General features: G+C 34.6%; 1 protein-coding gene across 19 annotated transcripts in view; it reads right to left on the bottom strand.

Annotated features, from left to right (window-relative positions):
• The window catches only part of mpped2a (metallophosphoesterase domain containing 2a), a 264,905-nt gene that overhangs the window by 107,514 nt on the left and 146,836 nt on the right, over positions 1–10,555 (bottom strand).

Raw genomic sequence — 10,555 nt, 5'->3', positions numbered from 1 at the left:
TAAAGCCCAGTTTTATTATTTTTTTGGTATCTTTGTTTTATTTATTTATGCTTGTCATTTGCTTGTCATTTGTTTATTATGATTCAGATGCACTCCCTATCAATGTAAAATTATACCCATAACTAAACATTGCAATGTCAGTTTTTTTCCAATATCGTGCAGCCCTAACATGTATGCAAGGGCTGGGCGATATTATATCGAATTGTGATCAAATTTATATTAGCAATAAGCTCTGGCCTTTTTGACTCTATATTGATCCAAGAGCCAATCAGACAGCAGAAATGTGCAATAATGGGAATCTAAAAGTGTGTTGATATTAGAGACGTACCGAATTTTTGGCCAACAAAGATGTATCGGTTGAAAATATGTTTTGTCATTTAAAGACCCTCTAATTTTTGTGGCTTCAGTCGTTGTTGGGGTACTTTTTTAAATCTGGAAGCATTATCTTACATATAGTGTTACCGTTCAATACGGAAAATAATTATAGAGACAGCATTTTTGCCATGTCTCCCAGCCCTAATGTATACTTTATATGCTGTATGCATGTACGCATGCTATACATCCAGGAGCCATTAAAAGACAATGTGCAGTGTCTTCACACAAGTATAAATCAGGGCTCAGGCGCTGACTATAAGGAAATATTTCACATTTCTCTCTCGCCAATGCCGCCGTGGAAAGATTCCTTCTTTAAAATGTAGGAATTTGGTGCAACTGACCGAGAGAGAGAGAGAGAGAGAGAGAGAGAGAGAGAGAGAGAGAGAGAGAGAGAGAGAGAGAGAGAGAGCTGGAGTGAGAGATTGAGCCCTGTGTGTACAGTATGAATATTTCAGAGGGCCGTGTTTTGTAGATGTGGGGCACAGGGCTGTGAAAAGAGTGCCCTGCAGTCAAGCCTTTGATGCGGATAGTGCCGCCACTGCACTGATCTGCACAGGAAATGGACTTTTCAGGCTTATCTGCTTCACTCAGGGCCACGTGTGTGTGTGTGTGTGTGTGTGTGTGTGTGTGTGTGTGTGTGTGTGTGTGTGTGTTGTGTGTGTAAGACAAGCAGGGGCAGGAAGCTCCGTGAACCAGGGCCAGAGAATAAAAATTATAATGATAATCATCAAGAGGAGCCAAATATTTACTGTTTTTTTTCACTTGTGCGGCTCGGCTTGTACCGCCATTGGTGAAGAAACATCAAACCGTTTGTGCAGGTCCACAACCTACGCTCATACATAGCAGTGCAATCCATTTCAGACACACAGAGAGACACAGTGCTTCTATCTTATCTTGTGCTTCTCAGCTGTCTGCGCTAATTCAATAAACTTCAGAGTAACACGGAGAGCACCGAAATGAGAAAGAGAGAGAGAGAGGGAAGCTGGAAAACCAGGATGGAGGATGATGGAAAATGAGGAAACACTTCATGAACAAACATTTCAATGAGAAGGTCTTCCAGAAACTGTTGTTTAGTTCTACAGGTTGTGTTCTTGTACAAAGACGCTGTACTTTAAGCTATTTTATCTGTATTTTTGATTAAAATTACATTGTTTAAATACGTCTTCTGATGATCCCTTCCGTTTTAAGACCATAAGGTATATTTTTTTCAGTTTATAGTGAAATATAAACAGCATTAAAGGGCAGCTATTTTACCCTTTTTACAGGATGTAAGATAAACCTTTGGTGTCTCCAGAATGTGTCTGTAAAGTTTCAGCTCAAAATACCCATCAGATTATTCATTATAGCTTCCAGAATCTGCCCGTTTTAGAGTCTGAAGACAATGTAGCTGTTTTTGCAGCCTGTGGCTGTAAATGCAAATGACCTGCTTCTCCTCGCCCACCGTTCCCACATGTGTGTCTGCATCACGTCAAGAGTTACGTCAGATAAACAGCAGTCAGTGATAGAGACGCACTAGGATCAAAAATAACAAGTTTATTTGATGTATTTGTGGTGGAGTTTATTCAAGCTTTTCTAAAATGATGAGTCACAGACAGACAAATGTCGTTTGCAGTACACACACATACACCTATGTTAGCGTTTGCTGACACCATGCATTCGTTGTGATTATAGCGGTTAGGTATTACATACCGATTTCACAGTCTTTATTACAAACATGCTCAGTTTTAAAAAAACATTTGAAACGTATCAAAAAAAATAAATAAATCACAGAGAGTTAGAACAAATATTTTAATCCCAGTTTGTTTGGAAAAAAAAATTATTTTTTATTTCTATTAGTTATTATAGAAACACGGCGCCTGTCAATCAAATCGGTGGGCGGGGAAACCGCAATCCTACGTTATGTTGCAGTGGACCTCAAAATCACTGGGATTTGGATCTTATTTTAATCTGTCTAAACAGCTAACAAAATTAGATTTTCATCATAGGTGTCCTTTAAGATTGATCTCTGACAAGGATAAAATAATAAGAAGTATTAATGCAACAAATCATATTATGTTGTTAGGTGTGATGAGTGTGGATGCAAAAAAAAAAAAAGTGTATTTTCAAGCTAATTTTCCATTATTGCTTCTAGAAAAAGGTGGCAGTAAATTTCCAACTAAGTGTTAACGTACTTACTATTGAAAGCATTGGAATTATTTACTTATTTGAGTAGCACATGTATGGCTGAAGGGCATCTGCTGTGTAAAACATATGCCGGTGTAGTTGGCGGTTCATTTCACTGTGGTGACCCATGATAAATCAAGCCAAAAGAAAATGAATGAATGAATGAATGAATGAATGAATGAAGTACCAAATATTAAAAAAACTACATATATACAACACTTTTACAATTTTTAAAGTTTGAGACCTTTTAAGAAAAATAAAACCACTAAACATGCATTATAATTTTAAAAAGAGACATTAATGGCATTTCAAATGGTTGTGTTTCTATTTTTAAAAAATGGTTTTAAATCAACATTATTTAATCAATAAAAATTTCAAGCAACAAATCACCATAATTTGACTAATTTATTGTAGTCTTCAGTGTCACATGATCATTCATAAATCAAAGTTGATAAAAAATCAGCTTTGCATCACAGAAATGAGTTTATCATTTAAACTTCAACCAATTTTCACATAGCGATCATTTTACAAGTCCCCTGCTGCAGCAGGCGCAATAATAATATACAACAGGGCCTGAAAATAATCCCCAGATATGTGACAGCACTACGTAATTTCATTGTGCCTATACTGCAGCCATGGTACGGCAGCAAAGTTCCATGATTATTATACCAGAATGAGAGTATAGTTCATAGCCATATTGACCTACAAAAAAACTCTTTTTAAAATTTGAACTAGATGCTAATGGTCTTATCTGATTCAATAGTCTATGCTAAGCTTAGCTAAATGTATTCCCACTAGACCCAGAGATCACCTGAACGACTTTTTAATGACTTTAATAACTTTTTTTTTTTTAAAGCAGAGAGTTTCTTTAACAGATCCAAACTACAACAGATTCACTTACTATTTTTAAGTAAAGCTGTTTTTTACAGTAGAAAAACTAAAAAAAACAAAAACTTAATGGACATTAGAATTGAAAAATAAATAAATACATACATAAATAGATAAATAAAAAATAAAAAAATTATCCGTTTGAGTGAGAAGCTAATGGTCTAATCCGATTCAATGATGTATGCTAAGCTAAGCTAAAAGTATTGCCACTAGACCCAGAGATCACCTGAATGACTTAAAAAAATTGGTAAAACTCAACTGTTAAATGCTATGGGACTTGAAATATAAGCCTATTTCCAAAAACGTGGAGTGTTTCTTTAACAGATCTAAACTACAATAGATTTACTCACAATTTTTAAGTAAAGTTGCTTAGTGCAGACAAACAGTAAAAAGCAACTTAAGTGTACATTAGAACTGAAAAATTTAATCTTTTCCAGTAACAAAAAAGCAATCACACGCAAATGGCAACAGCAAGAGCAACCAATCTTAAATAATTGGATAGACGCAACTATTGAGATTTATAAAATGGAAAAATCACTTCTGTAGTCAACTTAAAGAAAAATATATTCCTGGGAAAATGGAGGATATAGGCTGAATAGAGTTCAGATCGAAGGCGTGATTTTTTTGTTATAACTAAATAGAAGATGCTCCATTGATAGATAAATACATGCAAATGTGTGTGTGTGTGTGTACACACACACACACACACACACACACACACACACACACACACACACACACACACACACACACACATATATATATATATATATATATATATATACATACATATACACACACACACATATATATGTATATATATGTATATATATATGTGTGTGTGTGTGTGTGTGTATACACACACACACACACACACACACACATATATATATATATATATATACATATACATATATATATATATATATACATATACATATATATATATATATATATATATATATATATATATATATATATATATATATATATATATATATATATAAATCACATTTTATTCTGTGTAATACCTATGTGTATAATGAAGGTGATCATTTGAGATTATTTTGGAAAAAATTACATTAGGACGTTCTCACCCTGGATTTAAATAGTCTTTTAATTGTCATTATTATTATTTTCTTTAATTTTTACACTTATTTCTTTTTTAAATAATTTAACACAACTTTCGTACTCTTAGTTAGTACACCTGGCAGTAATGCATGCAAATCGTACGTCATTTAAAGTCACATACTGAAATCCAAATGGCTCTCGAAAAATAGTGTATGATTGTACTCAAGTTAGGTTTGTGAATGAACGCTAAATCTTACAAAAAGATATCAAATGCCAAACTGGCTGTAATTAAACAAATAACTTCAATCTACCAGAAATTATAAATCAAAAAAATATATTAAATATAAATAAAAAAAATGATCAAAAACTTTTTTTATTCGTATTTGAGTGAGATGCTAATGGTCTAATCCGATTCAATGATGCATGCTAAGCTAAGCTAAAATATTGCCACTAGACGCAGAGATCACCTGAACAAATTTGAAAAAATGGTAAAACTCAACTGTTTAATGCAGGGGACTTGTAAAATACGTCTATTTCCATTAAAGCAGAGTGTTTCTTTAACACTTCTAAACTACAATAGATTTACTCACTATTTTTTAGTAAAGCTGTTTTTTATGGTGTGAAAAAACTAAAAAAATATACTCCAGCAACTTAAGTGGACATTAAATGAAAAATGTAATCCTGAACTGGCTGTTATTAAACGAATACCTTCAATCTAACAGAGATTAACTAAAGATAACATAATAATGCATCCAATATTCTCCCCAGTGACATTTAAGGCGAAGCAAAAGGCTCAAGTCACCAATTCAGACCTAAGCAAGTCAAAAGCTGTTTATCAGCAACAAAAGTAAATGGTAACAGGACCTTCACCTCTCTCTCTCAGTCTTTCTGAAAAGGAAGTGCATGGTCGCCTGCGCTAAATGTATAAAAAAAAAAAAAAAAAAAACTTCAAACACACGAGTCCCAGACCTGCCCAATGTCAATTGTCACTTGACCCACATGACCTTGTGCAGTGGCTCGGCGGACAGAAGCTGTGTGAGTTTAATCAAGGGTTCTCTCATTTCAAAGGCTTCGAAAAGTCCTGTGCGACCCACTACACACACACACACACACACACACACACACACACACACACACACACACACACACACACACACACACACACACACACACACACACACACACACACAGATCCCCCTGGATAGAAAAAAAAAAAAAAGAATTGAGTAGAAACCGCCAAACAAGACCAAGTTCCTATTTAATTCTGCAGGACATCTGCATAACGGTGGCCAGCCAGAGTGCTTACTGCCATTACAGTCCACGCAGAGCCCGACTCGTTCCAATATATTCAATCCCATGCACTTCCATTACACACGCCGCACACGGATGCGCACGCGGAGCACTCCATTCCTGTCGTTTGTCACTCATGTGCTTCAGAAAGAGAATGTAAATGTCCTCGAACATAAATCTCTAAAGACAGCTGCTATAAAAACCTGCTTGTACGCAGCATGTCAATGCATCAACATGGAGCGAAGAGCAGGGAATAAAAATAAATACATTTATACAAGCCTTTCATCAATGGGTGGAAAAAGCAAAAAGAGTAAAGAGAAACAGGCTTTATGTGCAAATCTTTTTCAACAACAAATGGCGTAATTCAAACAAATGAATTCAAAGCGGATGCTAAAGTCTTTCTGCGCTGTTGTTTGTGTGCTAGGAAAGCACGCTGCAGCCGTTTAATTCGATATGAAGCTTCTCTTCTTCCCTGTGGCTGGGATGAAATGAGCGTCGAGTTGAAATTCTTAAACGCTTCGCACTTTTATGAGCGTTTTAATTATTCAAAGGTTGAGAAATTAACAGGGCTTAAAGGAAGAGATGAGAGGCACACAAGAAAAAAATAGAGAGAGAGAGGGGAGAAGAGAGGGATAATTAACCCTCATAACGCACTTGGGTACTGGTAGAGAAGCATAAGAATTTGTAGGAAGAACGAATCAAATATACTTTGGTTTTCCATGAAGCTGTTTTAGTGTCAAGTAAAAAAATAAAATAAAATAAATAAATAAAAATAAATATATATTATAAAAATGTGTGTGTGTGTGTGTACACACATATATTAATATAGCGTAAAAATGCTGTGTTCCACATAATTGCTTAATGTTGTTCTAACTCAAAAGTTAACTTAATTGATTTAACAAATTTAAGTGGATTGAACATAAAAGAATGAAGTTGTCACCCCAAAAAAACATACAGACGAGATTGATTGACAAGGGTCTCCAGCCAATCAGAACGCAGAACACAATGCTCTGTAAAAAAAATAAGTAAATAAAAACAAGCATGTCAAATTGAACCGAAAAAATCCACGAAACTGCGAGACTGTGAAAGGTGAACCGTGTTATAGCGAGGGTCCACTGTACCTATATATATAGGCTTTTTCCCATAGCTAACATGCTAAACATCTAGGCCAAACTATTGTTGATAATTATATATTCATTGACAAACCAGTATAATGTATAATATTTTATAAATGTTTGTGCAAATAAAATATTATTTTGAGGGTTGAATCGAGGGTGTATGATAGGGCTGGGCTGATAAACGATATTGTATCAAATCGCGATAAATTTGATGTCAATAACAATGATAAGCTCTGGAGCCAATCACACAGCGGAGGAAATGTGCAACAATGGGAATCTAAAAGTGTGTTGATGTGCTGAATTTTCGGCCACCGTAAATTTATTGGCCGAAAATGTTTTGTCATTTAATGGATGCTCTAATTTTTCTGGCTTCAGTCATTGTTGGGGTAATCTGGGAGAATTAGCAACTTACATAGAAATATATAGAGTTATCGTTCAAAATAATTATCGAGATTGCCATATCGCCCAACCCTATGATGTTACTAATACGACCAAACAGCACATGCTCAGTCTCACTAGTTAAAACTGCTTAGTTCATTTGATCTTAACTTCGAAACATCAGAGCTAATTTAAGCACATAAGTCAGCAAAATATAAAACACTGTTTTAGTGGTTTTTGGATATTTTAATGAAAAAAATATTGTATATTGTGCCTTTAAATTCCTAGACCAATCAATGATTAATTTAAAATTACATTTCTTAATTTCCAAATGAATCGGCTGTTTTGAACAAATCAAATGAACCACTTGTTAAAACAATGACTTACTACTAGTTAAGGCTGAAAAAACTGGCATTGCAATATTTTATTTTTCTGCAATACATATTGCGGTATTGAGTATAATTTCAACAGATTAAATAAATTGCTCTATTTGAAAAGAATTATTATTTTAAGAATCATTTTGGATGATAATAGGATTATTTTGTAGTAGAGAACATCTGCATAATATGTAATAAATCAACCACATGATAAGACTATTCATTCATTCATTCTCTTGTCGGCTTAGCCCCTTTATTAATCCGAGGTCGCCACAGCGGAATGAACTGCCAACATATCCAGCAAGTTTTTTACGCAGCGGATGCCATTCCAGTTGGAACCCATCTCTGAGAAAATGATAAGAGTAATGTAAGAAATTAAATGCTTGATGTTTTTTTTTCTAGCAGTCTAACAGTATTCAGGTACACAAACAGAATAATTACATTTAAAACAAATAACGCTGTACAATCATCATTGCTTGTATACTGTACATAAATATAATGAATCTTTATTGAAGTTACTAAAATTTTGATTTCCTTTGCCTGAATGCTCTAATAGGGCTGGGCGATAAAAATCGGTATCGATATTAATTGAAAGAACACTATTGTCAATACTGATTGAATAAAAATTCTGCATATAGTTTGATAAAACTATATGTGTGATATAGTTTTATCAAAATGTGGCTTGGCACCTTGGAAGCATTGCCTATAAACTTAGGGTGTAAGTTTGTCATTTCCAATAGAGGCGCGCGGGGTGCATATGGGAGTGCGACGCAAGCATTTTCCAGCCGCACCTAGTTAAAAAAACATCAGAAATTTTTTTTCGAATGCTGGGAGCGCTAACCAGAGCGCTAAGTAGAACTAACCAATCTGCTTCACACTTTGTATGGAATACAAACATAGCATTACATTACCACAAACATAGCACATCCAAACACCGCAGTGCTTTTATTTTTCTCCATAAACTTGCATCGGAACTGCAGCAATGATTTGTTGGTTTGTCATCCTCTGAGAAAGCGGTTGATGGTCGCCTAGTTACAAGAGGCGCCAGGGGAGCACGAGCGTAAAGTCCATTGCAAATGCTCAAGGAATACACTCACATGCGCTTGTCACTTCAGGTCAGAATAAGAACACATGCGAAAATGAGTGCCGTATAGTGAGGAGATTGCAAATAAAAAAGGATGTAAGAATGTTGCCAGTGTGGCTTTTTGGTTTCTTTTCTTGTGCATCCCAGCCAAAAGCTCCTAGGATTTTTAAAAATTCTTTAAGATTAAACATAAGAGCATAGTGGCAATGTAGTCATTCAACTTCACAATTTGTAATGTTGCAGTATGTATTTGAATAATGATGGCTGGTTCCTTTACTTGAAAGCTAAGAATTGATGTGTCATTGATGGAGTTTGAGGTTTACTGTATCATTATTATTGACATCTTGATCTTAGATGTTGATCTACCTTTACCATTGCAAGTTTAAGATCGTCTTTAACACCTGTTTTTTTTTATTTTTTTATTTTGAAGTGGTCAGATCATTTGTTTTAAATATTTTTTGACTATTAAAACTATTTGCCTTAGTAAAGTAGATAAACTAAAATAAAGTGGTTAAAATATACCTATAATATTCCTAAATGGGTTGTTAAAAAATATTAAATAATTATCAAAATCAGATGATATGAAAAACTATAGTGATAATTTTTTGCAATATCTCCCAGCCCTATGCTTTAAATCTAGCTTGAAACATTTACACAGTCACAGACCTTAAAACACAACATGCAAATTATACAATTGTTTTGTAACTTTATGGTTAAACCTTGCAATTACTCCACAATCATGTGTGTGTTTAACTCCTATTCAACTACAATTTTAATTCTACATTGGAGATCCTGTAATGTGACTATTGCGGATGTGCACATTGCGATCTCGATGCTGAAATGAAATATAGTGCAGCCCTACTACTAGTGTTTATTGTGTGTGATATTTATCACTGACAGTCCTAAACAAGTGAATACACCAGCACAAACACACACACTAAGAAAAAATGTCATTAATTATTAAAATCCCACAAAATATAGATTTCCTTTGCTTGTCAATGTTTCACCACGGGTAAACTATCCAACACACCACCAATGGTACTATAATGTTTGGGTTTTTTCCGCATCTTCATGATCAATCTAATCTGTATTGAATGGCAGAGTATTTTTAGGCTGGCATCTGTTCAGGCCTGGACATGTGCACATTAAAGAGCAGGGCAACCAAGCCAAAGATCAATTACGCTCTTATTAAAGAGGCCTGCAGAAATAAAGGCACCGGAGCTGCCGGGCCGCGCTCGGTTATTTCTGTTAGATCAGGTTAAATAGAAAAAGAAAAAAAAGGCAACAACCAATTTCAGGTGGAAGGTGGATGTGTGGGGGAGGGGTAATGAAGGTGAACAGCCATTTCAATCACAAAGAAGAGACGAAGAGAAAAAGAACGAGAGAGAAGAAATAAAAAAAAAAAGGCATGAAATTAAAGACAAAAAAAATCCAATAGTAATAGCAGAGTTTACAAAGTACCTTTAGGCTAGTTTAACATTTAGACTTTGCATAAAAGCATAGAACTAAAATGTCATTGAAAATAAACACACTTGTCAGTAGCTTTGTTTCCATCCAAAGATGCAAATTAAATTTATGTGCATAACAGAATTATCGCATTAAAGACGTGTGAATAAATTAGATTCCATCCAACGAGTCAAAGTGAACAAAATCGTCACTTCCTGATTAACTGGCGCCAAATATAAGGGACTAAGCTAAAAAGAAAATGAATGAATGAATGATCTCTTATAACAATCACATGACTTTTCAAAAGCACATACTGGAATTTGTTTGGTAAAAGTGTTTCCATCGTAATCAAATAAAAAGTTTAT

This window comes from Danio rerio, chromosome 7 (genome assembly GCF_052040795.2).
Source record: "Danio rerio strain M-AB ecotype USA chromosome 7, GRCz13ab, whole genome shotgun sequence".
In the NCBI taxonomy this organism is placed as follows: Eukaryota; Metazoa; Chordata; class Actinopteri; order Cypriniformes; family Danionidae; genus Danio; species Danio rerio.
Note: the sequence above shows the minus strand (reverse complement) of the source record. Positions and strands in the feature narration are given on the sequence as shown.